Genomic DNA, 17,723 nt, shown 5'->3' with positions numbered 1-17,723 from the left:
TGGTTGACCCATTCATTCTTTAGTAGGGTGTTCTTTAACCTCCATGCTTTTGGAGGTTTTCCAGACTTTTTCCTGTGGTTGATTTCAAGCTTCATAGCATTGTGGTCTGAAAGTATGCATGGTATGATCTCAATTCTTGTATACTTATGAAGGGCTGTTTAGTGACCCAGTATGTGATCTATCTTGGAGAATGTTCCATGTGCACTCGAGAAGAAAGTATATTCTGTTGCTTTGGGATGCAGAGTTCTAAATATATCTGTCAAGTCCATATGATCCAATGTATCATTCAGGGCCCTTGTTTCTTTATTGACCATGTGTCTAGGTGATCAATCCATTGTTGTGAGTGGGGTATTAAAGTCCCCTGCAATTACCACATTCTTATGAATAAGGTTGCTTAGGTTTGTGAGTAATTGTTTTATATATTTGGGGGCTCCCGTATTCGGCGCATAGACATTTATAATTGTTAGTTCTTCTTATGGATAGACCCTGTAATTATTATATAATGCCCTTCTTCATCTCTTGTTACAACCTTTAATTTAAAGTCTAGTTTGTCTGATATAAGTATGGCTACTCCAGCTTTGTTTTGACTTCCAGTGGCATGATAAATAGTTCTCCATCCCCTCACTTTCAATCTGAAGGTGTCCTCAGATCTAAAATGAGTCTCTTGTAGACAGCAAATAGATGGGTCTTGGTTTTTATCCATTCTGATACCCTATGTTTTTTGGTTGGTGCATTTAGTCCGTTTACGTTCAGTGTTATTATAAAAAGATATGGGTTTAGAGTCATTGTGATGTCTGTAGGTTTCATGCTTGTAGCGATTTTTCTGGTACTTTGTCTCACAGGATCCCCCTTAGGATCTCTTGTAGGGCTGGTTTAGTGGTGACGAATTCCTTTAGTTTTTGTTTGTTTGGGAAGACCTTTAGCTCTCCTTCTATCCTAAATGACAGACTTGCTAGATAAAGGATTCTCGGCTGCATATTTTTTCTGTTCATCACATTGGAGATTTCCTGCCATTCCTTTCTGGCCTTCCAAGTTTCAGTAGAGAGATCCGTCACTAGTCTTATCAGTCTCCCTTTATATGTTAGAGCACGTTTATCCCTAGCTACTTTCAGAATTTTCTCTTTATCCTTGTATTTTGCCCGTTTCACTATGATATGTCAAGCAGAAGATCGATTCAGGTTACGACTGAATGGAGTTCTCTGTGCCTCTTGAATTTCAGTGCCTTTTTCCTTCCCCAGATCAGGGAAGTTCTCAGCTATTATTTCTTCAAGTACACCTTCAGCACCTTTCCCTCTCTCTCCCTCCTCTGGAATACCAATTATGTGTAGTTTATTTCTCTTTAGTGCATCACTTAGTTCTCTAATTTTCCCCTCATACTCCTGGATTTTTTTCTCTTTTTTTCAGCTTCTTTTTCCCTAATTTTATGTTCCAGTTCACCTATTCTCTCCTCTGCCTCTTCAATCCAAGCTGTGGTCGTCTCCATTTTATTTTGCAGCTCATTAATAGCATTTTTTAGCTCCTCCTGGCTGTTCCTTACTCCCCTGATCTCTGTAGCAAGAGATTCTCTGCTGTCCTTTATACTGTTTTCAAGCCCAGCGATTAATTTTATGACTATTATTCTAAATTCACTTTCTGTTATATTGTTTAAATCCTTTTTGATCAGTTCGTTAGCTGTCGTTATTTCCTGGAGGTTTTTTTGAGGGGAATTCTTCTGTTTCATCATTTTTGATAGTCCCTGGAGTGTTGCGGAACTGCAAGGCACTTCCCCTGTGCTGTCTTGAATAACTCGTGTTGTTGGGCGGGGCCACAGTCAGACCTGCTATCTGCCCCAGCCCACTGCTGGGGCCACAGTCAGACTGGTGTGTGCCTTCTCTTCCCCTCTCCTAGGGGCGGGATTCACTTTGGGGTGGCATGGCCTGTCTGGGCTACTTGCACACTGCCAGGCTTGTGGTGCTGGGGATCTAGTGTATTAGCTGGGGTGGATCGGCAAGGTGCACTGGGGCGGGAGGGGCAGGCTCAGCTCGCTTTTCCTTTGGTGATCCGCTTCGGGAGGGGCCCTGTTTCACCAGGAGGGAGTCAGACCCGCTGGAGGGATGGATCCACAGAAGCAAAGCGTTAGGTGTTTGCATGGTGCAAGCAAGTTCCCTGGCAGGAACTGGTTCCCTTTCGGATTTTGGCTGGGGGATGGGCGAGGGAGATGGCACTGGCGAGCGCCTTTGTTCCCCAACAAGTTGCGCTCTGTTGTCCAGGACTCAACAACTCTCCCTCCCCTTTTCCTCCAGCCCTCCCACTCTCTGAGCAGAGCTGTTAGCTTATAACCTTCCAGATGTTAAGTCCTGCTTGCTATCCAAATCCACTCCGTCTGGCCCCTCCACTTTTGCAAGCCAGACTCAGGGGCTCTGCTTTGCCAGCGGTCTGCCCCTCTGCCCCATCTCCCTCCTGCCAGTCCGTGTAGCGCGCACAGCCTCTCTGCCCTTCCTACCCTCTTCCATGGACCTCTCTTTTAGGTTTAGCTCCGGAGAATCCGTTTTGCTAGTCTTGTGGTGATTTTCTGGGTTTAGGCAGGTGTGGGTGGAATCTAAGTGATCTGCAGGACGTGGTGAGCTCAGTGTCCTCCTACGCCGCCATCTTCCCAGAATCCCAAATAAAGTGTTATTTAAATAGCAATAAAATAGACTTCTGACGGGATCAAAATAAAAATAAAGCCAAAAAGAAATTGAGTTTTGTTAGCAATGCTTTCCCTGTTTAATTCTTCTTCCAACATACCAGGCAGTAAAAGGTTTATAACTGATTTTGCTAATTTTTTTGGGAAATAAATGTCTTCCCCTACATAAGTGTTCCAGAAAAAATAAGTTGTGAAACTTATTTTATAAGGCTAGTATAAATTTGATGCCAAAGGAAGAAAAGAACAGCAAAGTAAATTATAAACAAACCTTACTAATTATTATAACAAATACAAAAAATGAATACTTTCACAAACTCAAACCAATATTTTATTTAAATGTTATTTAACCAAGTGGGTTTTATCCTGGGATGATTTATCAAAGATGGTCCAATTTTACAAAACTTCTCAGTGTAATACTAAGTTAACAGAGTAAAGAAAAATTATATTATTATTTTAATACATGCATAAAAAATCATTTGACAGAATGTAAAGAAATTATTCTGTTGATATGTCTCAGAGTTTGGCAATGGAGCTACTCTCCACTATTTAGAGTCACTGTTTTCAATTTCTAATTCAGCAAAATTGTGCATTTGACAGTGTAACCTTTGGGTTTTCTTCTTCTTTAAACCTTTTCATGTTGAGCCTCTAATTTTCACCCAGTACCTCCAATGGCAATGCTATAATCTTATACTCCATTTATCTCACTCGTATCAAGGCTTATTTTCAGGAAAAATTTCATCTTAGTCACACAGACCATGTCTTCTGCTTCTAAGATAGAGTAGCAGGGACTGGATTTGCTCTCCCTTCTGAAACAACTTAGAAACATGAAATAACAGTTCTCAGAATCGTGGACAGCAGGCAGTGAAGGACAGGACAGTCCCTAAGGGACAGGAAACAAATTAAGTGAATCCTGCAATTGCCCAGTTCTTTGCTGTGAGAGTTTGCAGGCGGCATCACAGAGAAGAGAAACCCAGATGGAGTCTGATGAACTCCCTGAGTTGAGATAAAGCTGAGAAATTGGTGAGCCCAAGGAAGCTAGCCTTCACATGACTGAGTATCAAAGGAGAGAGAGTTGCATACAGAGAGAATTGTTATGGTCTTTAAATTAATTTTCAAATTACCTGCATTTGAAGAATCTAAATGGAAATAAAAATGGACTGAATTTAATAAAGACAGCCTGAAAACTTCAGATTCAATGGTTCATTGAAAACAGATGTAGTATCAAAATTATATCACACAAGCACTTTTCTCGGAGAGAGAAAGTCTGCTTCTAGATATGTCAACACAAAATCAACAAACCTTTCAGAATCTCTAAAAAAGAGGAAGAGAGTTTTATTGGAGCCCAAGTTAGGACAGCTGCCTAGAATACACAATCTTTACAAATAAGAGAGTGCTCAGGAGAAGGAATGTTTAATGCAGGGTTATATATATTTTTTTGTTACGTCAATAGTTACAAATCATCATGAGGAAAGACACTGCAGAAAATTATAAATTTCATGTTATGCTTTTAGTATGTGCAAGGCTGCAGGCTTTGGAGGTATGGGAATGGAACTTAGGGAGGTTTTTACTCTTACCTTTAGTTTGAAATGTTTCTTGTATGTTACTTGCTAAAGAAGCAGATGTAAAATGTATGCTGGGGCAGAAACTGAGCCCATGATTTGAAGTCTGGCTAAGCCATTCATATCTTGGTAAATGTTAAAGTATAGCTTTCCTGGGAGCCCCAGAGCAGGACGCAAGAGCATTAAAAGTCGAAGAGTTCCTTTATCAGAACAACTGGAGAGGAGTGTTTCTTAAACAGAACCATAGAATTGCAAAAGTGTCACTTCCTTGGGCAAGATCCTCAGGGCCCTCCTAGTGGAGGAAGGAGGCAATCCCAGGAAACCCAATGTTTGGACATACATTTTTATGAAAGTCTACTGAATCTTTTCTTCAAACTGCATCTAAGATCAAGGAGGAAGAGTTAGGAATGAAAAAAATTGTTCCCCATGTATAGGAATGGAATTTTACTTCAAATGGAAATCCTTTTTTATTTTTATTTTTTAAAGACAGAGAGACAGGAAGGGATGGAGAGAGGGAGAGAGGGAGAGAAAGAGAATCTCTCAGTGCAGGCTCGTCACTGACAGCACAGATCCCAATGTGGGACTTTAACTCATGAACTGTGAGGTCATGACCTGAGCCAAAACCAAGAGTTGAATGCTTCACTGACTGAGCCACCCAGGTGCCCTCAAATGGAAATCCTCAACTTTGGGGGCCCCCGTGTGAGAATTTAGAAATTACTCACATTAGAAGACGTTGGGTTTTGAATCCCATCTGAGTACCTGGGAGGTGCAGGAGACTGTGGAGCTGGACAAACCGCCCTGCTTGCGCCATCACGGTACTGTGAGGAGCCTGAAGCCCTGTGTTGGCTGGCTGTGCAGAGTGGCACTACCCTGAAACTGGGGTGCATGGAGTGGGATCCTTTAAGACATGGGGATTTGAATCCCAGCCCAGTGCCTGGGAGGCGCAGGAGACAGTGGGGTGGAAAAAACTGGCCCACTCTTGCCCACACAGCAATGTGAAGATGGCCTGAACAGAGTGGCTTGGGACACCTGGTCCAGGGAGGAGAGACTCGGGTGCCCCCATTTTTCTCCCCATCACCAACAAGGTGGGGCTTCAGGAAACCCACAAGGGGCTGACAGTGGAGGCAGGACCAACCTACACCAAACCACACCACTCGGTGCCTGGTAACTCTGTATCTACCAGAGCAAGATTGACATTGACCAAACCAGACGGTCCCTCCTCCAGATCAGCACAGCCACCAGTTCCAAGGCACCCAGAAGTTTTGCATTTTCTGTTTTAATTCTTGGTCAATTCTCATTATGTGTGTGTCTGTGTGTGTGTGTATATGTATTTTCTTCCTTTATTTTTTTTCTCTTCCTTTTCTTCCTCTTATTTCTTCCCTTCTCTAGTCTGGTTATTCTGGTTGTTAGTTTGCTTAAGAAGACATATTTAATCTATTCTTTTTACACCTCTTCTGTATTTCATTCTTTATTTTCCCTCGCTGGGTTAAGCTGTATAGTTTCTCTGGCTGGTCAATTTTCTTTTCTTTATTCTTTTCCCCACCGCTGTCATTTCTCTTCATATGGGATAAGGCTTCTTCTACCACCAACCCCATTTTTAAAAATTTTGTTCCAGGGTTAATGGATTAAATGGATTAAAAAATAAGACCCATCTATATACTGTCTACAAAAGACCCGTTTTAGACCTGAGGACACCTTCCGATTGAAAGTGAAGGGATGAAGAATCATCTACCATGCCACAGAAGTCAAAAGAAAGCTGGAGTAGCCATACATATATAGACAAACTAGATTTTAAACTAAAGTCTGTAACAAGAGATGAAGAAGGGCACCATAACATAATTACAGGGTCTATCCATCAAAAGAGCTAACAATTATAAATGTTTATGTCCCCAATTTGAAAGCACCCAAATATATAAATCAATTCATCCAAACATAAGCAATCTTATTGATAAGAATACGGTAATTGCAGGTGACTTTAACACTCCACTTACAACAAAGGACAGATCATCTAGGCAGAAAAATCAATAAAGAAACAATGGCCTTGAATGATACACTGGATCAGATGGACTTGACAGATATATTCAGAACTTCCCTTTCAAAAGCAAGAGAATACACATTCTTCTCAAGTGCACATGAAACATTCTACAAGATATATCACATACTGGTCAAAAAACAGCCCTCAATAAATATAAAAGAAGTGAGATCATACCATGCATATTTTCAGATCACAATGCTATGAAACTTGAAATCAACCATATGAAAAAATTTGGAAGGCCTCCAAATGCATGGAGGTTAAAGAACATCCTACTAAAGAATGAATGGGTCAACCAGGCAATTAAAGACGAAATTAAAAAATACATAGAAGCAAATGAAAATGGAAACATGACAGTGCAAATCATTTGGGATGCAGCAAAGGCAGTCCTAAGAGGAAAACACACTGCAGTCCAGGCCTATCTCAAGAAACAAGAAAAGTCCCAAATACAAAATCTAACAGCCCACCTAAAGGAACTAGAAGCAGAACAGCAAAGAAACCCCAAGGCTAGAAGAAGAAATAATCAATATTAGAGCAGAAATAAATAATATAGAATCTAAACAAAACAAAACAAAAACAAAAACGGTAGAATAGTAAATGAATCTAAGAGCTGGCTTTTCGAAAAAATAAGCAAAATTGATAGGCCCCTAACCAGACTTCTCAAAAATAAAACAGAAGATCCAAATAGATAAAATCATAAATGAAAAAGTACAGATCAAATCAACACCACAGAAATACAAACAATTATTAGAGACTACTATGAACAATCATATGCCAACGAACTGGACAACCTGGAGGAAATGGACAAATTCCTAGACACCCACATACTACCAAAACTCAAATGGGAAGAAACAGAAAATCTGAGTAGATCTATAACCAGTAAAAAATTGAATCAGTTATGAAAAATCTCCCAACAAATAAGAGTCCTGGGCCAGATGGCTTCCTAGGGGAATTCTACAGACATTTAAAGCAGAGTTAATAACTATTCTTCCCAAACTGTTACAAACAAGAGAAAGAGAAGGAAAACTTTCAAACTCATTCTATGAAGCCAGCATTACCTTTATTCCCAAACCAGACAGAGACACCACAAAAAAGGAGAATTACAGGCCAATATCCCTGATGAACATGGATGCAAAAATTCTCAACAAGATACTACTGAATTGAATTCAACAGTAAATGAAAAGAATTATTCACCATGATCAAGTGGGATTTATTCTTGGGCTGCAGGTCCTGTTCTGTATTCACAAATCAATGTGACACATTGCATTAATAGAAAAAGGATAAGAACCATGTGATCCTCTCAACAGGTGCAGAAAGGGCATTTTACAAAATACAGCATCCTGTCTTAATAAAAACCCTCAAGAAAGTCGGGATAGAAGGAACATAACTTAACACCATAAAAGCCATATATGAAAAGCCCACAGCTAATATCATCCTCAGTCGGGCAAAACCGAGAGCCCCACTGAAATCAGGAACACGAACTACTGTTGTTTAACACAGTGTTGGAAGTCCTGGACTCAGCAATCAGACAACAAAATGAAATAAAAGGCATCCAAGATGACAACGAAGTAGTCAAACTTTCACTTTTGGCAGACATCATGATACTCTACATGGAAAACCTGAAAGACTGCTAGAACTGATACATGAATTCAGCAAAGTCACAGGACACAAAATCACTATACAGAAATCGGTTGCATTTCTACACACCAGTAATGAAGCAACAGAGAGAGAAATCAAAGAATCTGTCCCATTTACAATTGCATCAAGAACCATAAAATACCTAGGAATAAACCTAACGAAAAGATGTAAAAGATCTGTATGATGAAAACTAGAGAAAACTTACAAAAGAAATTGAAGAAGACACAAAGAGATTGAAAAACAATCCATGCTTATGGAATAGAACAAATATTGTTAAAATGTCAATACTACCCAGAGCAATCTACACATTCAATTCAATCCCAATCAAAATTGCACTAGCATCCTTCTCAAAGCTAAATCAGATGATCCTAAAACTTGTATGAACCACAAAAGACCCCGAGTAGCCAAAGTAATGTTGAAAAGGACAACCAAAGCAGGAGGCATAAAAATCTGACTTTAGCCTCTACTACAAAGCTGTAATCATCAAGACATGGTATTGGCACAAAAACAGACACATAGACCAATGGAATAGAATAGAGAACCCAGAATTGGACCCACAAATGTATGGCCAACTAATCTTTGACAAAGCAGGAAAAGAGTATCCAATGGAAAAAAAGACAGCCACTTCAGCAAATGGTTCTGGGAGAATTTAACAGCAACATGCAGAAGAATGAAACTGGACCATTTTCGTATATCATACACAAAAATAAACTTAAATGCATGAAAGACCTAAATATGAGACAGGAAACCATTAAAACCCTAGAGGAGAAAACAGGTAAAAACCTCTTTGACCTCAGCTGCAGCAACCTCTTGCTCAACAAGTCTCCAAAGGCAAGGGATACAAAAGCAAAAATCAACTATTGGCACCTCATCAAGATAAAAGCTTCTGCACTGCAAAGAAACGATCAACAAAACTAAAAGGTAACTGACATAATGGGAGAAGATATTTGCAAATGACAGAGCGGATAAAGGGTTAGTATCCAAAATCTATTAAGAACTCACCAAATTCAACACTCGAAAAACAAATAATCTAGGGAGAAACAGGCAGAAGACATGAATAGACACTTTTCCAAAGAAGACATCCAGATTGCAAACAGACACATGAAAAGATGCTCAACGTCATTCATCATCAGAGAAATACAAATCAAAACCACACTGAGATACCACCTCACAGAGATACCACCTCACACTGGTCAGAGTGGCTAAAATGAACAACTCAGAAAACAACAGATGTTGGCCAGGATGTGGAGAAATAGGAACCCCCTTGCCCTATTGGTGGGAATGCAAACTGGTGCAGCTGTTCTGGAAAACAGTGTGGAGGTTCCTCACAAAATTAAAAATAGAACTACCCTATGTATGACCCAGCAATAGCACTACTATGAATTTATCGAAAGGATACAAGAGTGCTGATTCACAGGGACACCTGTACCGAATGTTAATAGCAGCACTTTCAATCATAGCCAAATTACGGAAAGATGTCCAATGTCCATCAACTGATGAATGTATAAAGAAGATGTGGTTTATATATAAGATGGAATACTAGTTGGCAACAACATGGCAACAACTACATTTGCAACAATGTGGATGGAACGCGGGGGGGGGGTTATTATGCTAAGTGAAATAAGTCAGTCAGAGAAAGATATAATTTCACTCATATGCAGAACTTGAAAAACTTAACAGAAGACCATGGGATAAAGGAAGGGGAAAAATAGTTTAAAACAGAGAGGGAGGCAAACCATAAGATACATAAAGAACATAAAGAACTGAGGGTTTTTTAAGAACAAAAGAACAAACTGAGGGTTGACTGGGGGTAGGGAAGAAGGGAGGGGAAAATGGGTGACAGGCATTGAGGAGGGCACTTATTGGGATAAGCAATGGATGTTGTATAAGCGATGAAACATGGGAATCTACCCCAAAACCAAGAGCACACTGTATACACTGTATGTTAGCTAACTGACAATAAGTGATATTTTAAAACAAATAAGTTACTTATATTAAAAGCTTCATTACACAAAATAATTTGATTTAAAGGCTATTTAAATAATTATTTTAAAGAAAAACATTGATATTGCACAGAAAATTAGAAGAGAACGCATCTGATTTCTGAATGACTGCAGGTAAAGAAAAAATATGTAAGATGCCTTGAACTTCACAGCAACTTCTCAGCGACCTACTCTTTGTCCATAAACAACATATTTTATGAGGTCACGGTTTTAGAATTAATATATCCTAGTGATGTATTTCTGAGAATACATCATGGCCCATTAACAGAGACTTCTCACATAAGCAAATCCTTCTAACCATCCTTTATTGCAAAACTCTTACAGATGAATAATGTCAACACTTATTTAGTGATTCTCAGTCATGACTGTGAACTAGAATTACCTGAAGCAGTTTATAGTAAAAAGCACGTTTCTGGGATTCATTCCCAGATTTCTAATTCAGCAAAGCAAGGATGCAACCAGATTATTTGCATTTTTAAAAGCATCCCAGGTGATTTCAATGTAGGCAGTCTTCACATTACTTTTGAAAAATACTGTATTCTGTGGTTTACATATCTTATTTCAAAATAGGAAAGTGAGTGTCATAAAGACTTCCTCAAAATTGAAAGAAGTTCCTTTATTAAAATCTATGGTATAATTTAAGAAACAAATGAAGGGAAGAGAGAGAGAGAGACACCAAGAAACAGACTCTTAACTAGAGAGAACTGTTACCAGAGGGAGGGTGGGTGGGGCTACGGGTAAAATAGGTGATGGGGATTAAGGAGTGCACTTGTGATGAGCACCCAGTGTTGTACGAAAGTGTTGAATCACTATATTGCACAGCTGAAAGTAATATTACACTGTACATTAAGTGGAATTTAAATAAAAATGTGTAAAAAATAAATGTATGGGTCTCTGTGCACTGACAATGATAAATTCCCTGAAAAACTCCACAGTTTGGGGAAAACTGGTGACTTTACTCACTCAAGTTTCACTAACATGACAGGCAGCCATCCTTACCCAGTCCAGACACCTCAACTCCAGGGATTTCTGGGCCTAAAGCGAGGGTGCAGGGTCCATATCCATCTTCATGGATCTGACCAAAGCAAGGAGGAGAGCTGAGCAGAGATTGGGGATGAGACAAGAGCCACGGATACCTCTAAAAAGTCATAAACACCTGTGGGATCTAGCATCTATTTCAGCATTTACTCTAGGACTGGTTCTATGCTAAACATGCTGTGCGTGTGTGTGTATGTGTGCATAGTAACATGACAAAATACAGGGTCCTCAGGAATCAGAGAAAAATTGAGGTAATAAGGGAAGCCTTTGCTAATCATCATGACTGGATTAAGTTTCCGTCTCCTATACTCTCAGACATCATGTTTATCTCTATCATAGCTCTCACCTGATAGAATATTTTGTGACTATATACTTGCTTTAATTCCACTAAACTGGGAATGTGTGTTCCTAAATACTCTATATCCACCCCTAGCTCCATTCATGGAATCTGAAATACAGCAGATGCTTGACAAACATTTAATTGCATAAATAAATATGTGAATAGTATTAAATATACCTTGATGGTAAAAAAAAAAAAATAGCTATCTGTAATGTCTACAAAGTCAATAATCAGTATTACACCAATAAAAACCAAGGAAATTAATCCTAAGGCAGATTTTAAGTTCTTTTCCCTCTCCCCCCCCCCCCCCCCCCCGTTACAGGCATTACAGAAGCACTGCAGAAGCTGAAATGTCTGTGATGTGATTCTTGTCCCAAAAGAACACTGTCTCAATTCAAGTGGAAGACAGTCCAAGACTAGTCCCTTCTCTGCGTCTCATTCTCATGAACTCTCTGGAAAGCCCTCAATTTTGGCATTTTAACCAGGACCACGTGCAAAAGAGTACTAATCACCCCCTCACTGGGACAACCACAACAACTTATTTTCCCCTCATTTTTGGGACCAGACTGACCACAACTGCTGTCTGCCCCACACAACTGAGAAATCACTGCCATGTCCCTGACAGAAAGCTGCCTGAGGTTGGGTCAAAGTTGAGGTGTACAACGTAATAAATCCGTTTGTATATACTGTGAAATCATCATCACAATACAGGCCCCCAACTACATGACCAGGAGAAAGGAGGGCTGTACCAGAGGCCGACCCAGAGAACAATCCTTACCGGGAGCCGTTATGTGGGACCCATCAAGAACGTGCCCGGCAGGAACATCACACAAAGAGGGGACACTGCATGAGGAGAACACGCGGGGCACGCTCTTCCACAGCAAGAACCCGCCCGTGGACGCCACCCGCTTCTTGTCCACGGCCCGGCACCGCCTCTACACCTGCGTGCTGACCGTCCACCTACCTGGCCGAGATCCAGGGTCCCCAAAAAGTGGCTGCTGACATCTAAGGATCCTCAACAGGAAGCAGGCCACGCCTCGGAGGAGTCCCCGCTGGCCAGCGCCCCCACGTTGTCAGGAAGGCCCATCTGCCCTCAAGGCGTCCACGCCCACCTGAGGTCTCACGGAGGCAGCCAGGCTTCCCCCCAGTGTGTGTTCGACCAGCGGCCAATCCTGCCCGGAGACCCCCTGGACATCACCGGCCGCCCAGCCAGGTGGTGCCATAGACGTACAAGCACAGAGGTCCGAAAGAAGGCAAGCCAGGGGGCACCACGTCCTGACCACACTGTCTGCAGCCCTCCTGGCGGCGCCCCGGGCCCTGGCCCAACTCCCCACTGCGCCTGCGCGCCGCTCACCTGAGGCTCCACCAAGGCCTGGAGCCCTCGCATTCTCAGCACACCTGGGAATGTGCCGCCTCACAGGTTTCTGGGTCCTACTCCGCGCGGTAACACTTGCTGCTGTTTCTTTTGATTTTAGAGGCAACAGAAATGCCCAAACAGCTGAAACTTATTTGGCCGGAGGGCGGGGAGAGGAGTCAGGGCAACCAACACTTTTTGTCCCATTTCTTCAAAGGGAAACTCATGTGTCCCTGCAAAATTTTGCAATGAAGCCATTAAGAGGAAAAAATGAAATAGAGTCCCATAGAAATGCTGTTTACTTATAAAAAGATTTAACCTAGAAGACACGACATATTTTTCCTCATTTTTTATTTCAAAGTATTCTAGCAGGTTTATAAATACAACTTTATACTTCAGATTTTAGGCCTTCTTTTGCTCTCTTCAACAATTTAAGAGAGGAGTAAGGTGTCATCTTCCTGAAAGCTATTTTTGTATCCACTCTTTGTTTTAATTGAAATATAATTGGTATACAATATCCTATTAGTTTCAAGTGTACATCACTGTGATTCAATATTTTTATACATTATGAAAGGATCCCCACAGGAAGTCTAGTTGCTATCTGTCAATATACAAAGTTATTGTGATATTACTGACTATAATCCCTATGCTGTACATCACATACCTGAGACTTATTTATAACTGGAAGTTTGTATCTCTTAATTCCCTTCACCTATTTTGTCCATCCCCCACTTTGTATCTATTAAGTCTGTTTCTCTTTTATTTTGTTTTTTGATTCTACATACATATAAATGAAATCATATGGCATTTGTCTTTCTCTGAATTATTTCACTTATTGTAACACCCTCTAGGTCCATCCATTTTGTTCTAATGTAACATTTTGTTATTTTTAATGGCTGAAAAATATTCCATTATATATAAAACACACACACACCACTTCTTCAACTTTATCCATTCATCTATCCTTGGACACTTAGGTGGTTTTCATATCTTGGCTATTGTAAATAATGTTGCAGTGAACACAGGAATGCATATATCTCTTTGGAACTTTTAAGCTCTTTAAAATGTTCATACATACAATGTTCATATATATGGAGTAATTGATCATAAAATCTGACTATGTCCATAGTCTATAAAATCAAAACACAGTATTTTTGCAGTAGCAAGCAAGGACACTGTTGAGAAATTTTTCCTAAGGCAGTTGTTTTTAGTCTGCTCTTTAACATTTATGTAAATATGTGAGACTATAGTCATGAGAAAAGACAGAAGTACCCAGGAGCATGCTTCTTCTGACTGAAAACATTGTCTAAAATTAATGGAAGATTCATCCAGTTACTGAAATAATTCTATCATTATCCAATTCTCTCCTTTGGCTTGATGTTTCAGAATCAACATACAAGAGAATTGCTTTCTGACCATTAATTTAGTTAATATAACATTTACCTCTTGCTTATGATTCTCTTTTCAGGATTCAAAAACATTTGAAAACTCAGCATGAGATCTGAATCTGGGGCATTCAAACACATAAATGACTCCCCAAAGGATAGAATCAACTCAGCAAGATATACTGTAGATGTCGTGTTTATTTAAAATCTGTGGGTAAAAAGTTATTAATTTTCTAATCCAATGCATATTAAATAGTAACACAATACCTTAATTTACACCATGAAATACTGAGCCATAAAATGCTGATTTTCCCATGTGAAAATTAACTTCTGTTATCGAATTTCACTGGCATACATTCACTTTTTCAATAAAAAGATTAAGCGTAATACACATTCACAAGAAGAATTATACTTTTTAAATCAATAGGATATCGAAATAGTGCTCTTTCCTCCCCTCAGGCTTTCAAAAACAGGAGAAAGATTCATAGGGCTATTTACACTCAGGCTAACTTGCTTGTGCGAAATGTCTCATGTCCTGAATGCCTCTGAACTGACAGCTCTTACTCTATTGGACTATGAGTGAGAAATTAAAATTCACTTTATATAAATATTTTAGACAAAATGAACTATAAGAGAAATATGGTTTAAAAAAAAGAAAATTACTAAGTGCATTCCAAAGCGCATTTGTGGGGTTGAATGTGTATTTATGTGTATGTGTGTATAAATAGAGTTCGTTATTGTTATATTACATGTTTATGCTAATATTATATTATAGTGCAGTTATAAGTTATATATAATATAAAATTAATTACGTAATGAAATTATAATAATTAATATATAAATCCTATATTGTAAAGTAGTAATATTATAAAGTTATAATAGAATATAAAATTTTATTTAAATATGAAATTACATAGAATATAATGATATATATGATTTTTGTTGAAATCAACAACCATTTCTCTGCAATATAATACAAATCATATCAATAAACCATAAGAATGTACGATTCATAGAACATTTTATTCTTGGGTTAGTTTCCTTATGCTGAATGTCTCGTGTCTTGAATGCCTCTGAACTGAAAGCTCTTGCTGTATTGGACTACAATTAGGAAAATAAAATTCATTTTTATATAAATATTTTAGACAAAGTAAACTAGTAAGAGAAATCTGATTTAACAAAGAGAGAAAGAAAATTGTCAAGTGTTTTACAAAACAGATGTGTGGGGTTGAATGTGTATGTACATGTATGTGTGTGTATATAGATTTATATTATATTATATAGTTATATAATGATCATACTAATGTTATAATATAATTACATTATAGTTATATATTATGTTTATAATATAAAGTTATATAATAAAATTATATAATCAATGTACTATATAAATCTTATAAATATGTGATATTTGAAAGTGATATTATAAAATCTTATTACCAATATACAATTATATAGAATAAAATTATACATATGATTTTTGTTGAATTCAACAACTATTTCTCTGTAATATAATACAAATTCTATCAATTAACCATCAGATTGAAATATTTGAGCGGAATCATATTAAAGAAATGCTTTTCCCTGAATGAGTAAGAACATGTAGCTCTATGGAAAGCTGGAATTCAGTGAGAAGTCGCATGTTGGTTCACAGCTTCTTCATAGCTGTTTTCATCTCTTTATTTCTCAATGTGTAGATAAGGGGGGGTCAAGAGTGGAGTAAAAATGGTGTAAAAACACAGACAGGAGCTTGTCCACAAAGAACCAACTGAAAGGCCACACACAAATGAAAATGCAGGGCCCAAAGAAGAGAGAGCATGATTACCATGATATATGCAGAGCAAGTAGAGAGTGCTTTGGATACCCCACCAGCAGCATGTTGTTGGACAGTGATGATGATAACAGTCTAGGAGACCAAGAGGAGCACAAAACAGCTCATAGAGAGCAACCCACTGTCTGAGATCATGAGTATACCCAAGACATAAGTGTCCATGCAGGCAAGCTTGATCACAAGAGGAAGGTCACAAAAGAAGCTGTCCACCTCACTGGGGCCACAGTAAGGTAAACTCACAGTAAAGGCTACTTGGCTGATGGAGTGCACAAATCCAATGATCCATGAAATGAACACCAAATCCATGTAGGTCTGCCAGCTCATCATAGTCATGTAATACAAAGGAATGCATATAGCCACATATCTGTCATAGGCCATGGAAACCAGAAGTACCATCTCAGCCCCACCAATAAAGTGCAAGAAGAAGATCTGAGCCATACATACTCCAAAGGAGTTGAGCTTTCGATCACTAAGAAAGTCCCTGGTCATCTTGGGGGTGGCAAATGAGGCTAGCCATATGTCTAAGAAGGATAGATTTCCCAGCAGGAAGTACATAGGGGAAGAGTGCAAGTGGGGGGTCAGAAATTACAGTGACCACAATAATGAGGTTACCCAACACAGTGACCACATAGATCCCAGAGAAAAATATAAAGAAAAAATGTTGGAGATGCTGTGAAGTGCAGAGTCCATACAACACAAATTCTGACACCAAGGAATAATTCTGCAGTTCCATTATCTCAAGTTTCAGATTTTGTTCTGAAACTATATAAAGAAAAGAGATGGATATGAAAGGACCTGTCAACTATCAGGCACATGAAAGTGATCAACTAAATTTTATCAGAATATAATTTTAATTTGTAAGACATAATATAAAATAGAATACAGAGAAGATTAAAACCAAGCCCAACAGCAGAGTTTGCTTTTCTCCCATGTTAAGCCTACTTGGAATCTTCCTTTTTTTTTTTTTTTTTTAAGCCACTTTGTTAACATAAAAATGTACCTACCTACCAAAATTCACCCATTTCAAGTATAAAACAATGACTTTTAAACAAATTATGGAGTTATGCAGCTATCCCCACAATGCTTGTTTTGAAATCTTGACAATCCAGATTCTTACTAGGACTTCTGGCAGTAGTTGGACTATCTTCTCCTTTGTATTCGTTTGCTCATTCACAAGCTCACACATTCAGACCATATCTATGTAACACTGACAGTTTCCCATTCTCACTTAATTCAGTTATTAAAACAATCAGTATAAAGGGAAATAAATCAATTAACCTAAAGTTCATACAGTTCCCCTGATCCCACATTTTATTACTGTCCTTGTCATCTCTTTTAATCCATTGGGTTTGGGATTAAAAAGCCAATGATCCAATTCATTTGTGGATTTATTATGTATAAACTGACTACTTATGACAGGATTTTAGAATGACTTCAATGAAACATATTTTTCAAGACTTTTCAACAAGGATCAGAGCATAAAACTTATACAATAATTTTTTTCGTGGGTAGCTTTCACAAGCTACACAATATACATGAATGACTGATAAGTTCAGCATTTGATTAAGAATAATGGTAGAATGTAGCAGGGACAATGGGTACATAAAAAAGGAGGTTGTCAATTCTAACCCAGGGGTCAACTTTGGGCAAAACCTTTCTTGAGGACAAATAATACCTCCTCCACTACTTTGTAGTATTTTGTATGAAATATTTAACATTAAGTATAGATTAGATTAGTGTGAGATTGTTGGGGAATTGAGACAATGAAGGATTTTTACACAGAGGAACTTTCATTGAGATAACACATCACTCAAATAATATTATTTAAGTAATTTTCTCTCAACATTATATGGTTCCAATATTTAGTTTAGGGGTTTT

The 17,723-nt window shown here is 38.6% G+C and overlaps 1 pseudogene; it reads right to left on the bottom strand.

The window, feature by feature from the left end:
* Positions 1–15,662: 15,662 nt before the first annotated feature.
* Positions 15,663–16,605, bottom strand: LOC109255739 (olfactory receptor 4K14-like; annotated as a pseudogene).
* Between the last annotated feature and the right edge of the window lie 1,118 nt (positions 16,606–17,723).

This window comes from Panthera pardus, unplaced genomic scaffold (assembly GCF_024362965.1).
Source record: "Panthera pardus isolate Hobbes unplaced genomic scaffold, ASM2436296v1 HiC_scaffold_24, whole genome shotgun sequence".
NCBI lineage: Eukaryota > Metazoa > Chordata > Mammalia > Carnivora > Felidae > Panthera > Panthera pardus.
Note: the sequence above shows the minus strand (reverse complement) of the source record. Positions and strands in the feature narration are given on the sequence as shown.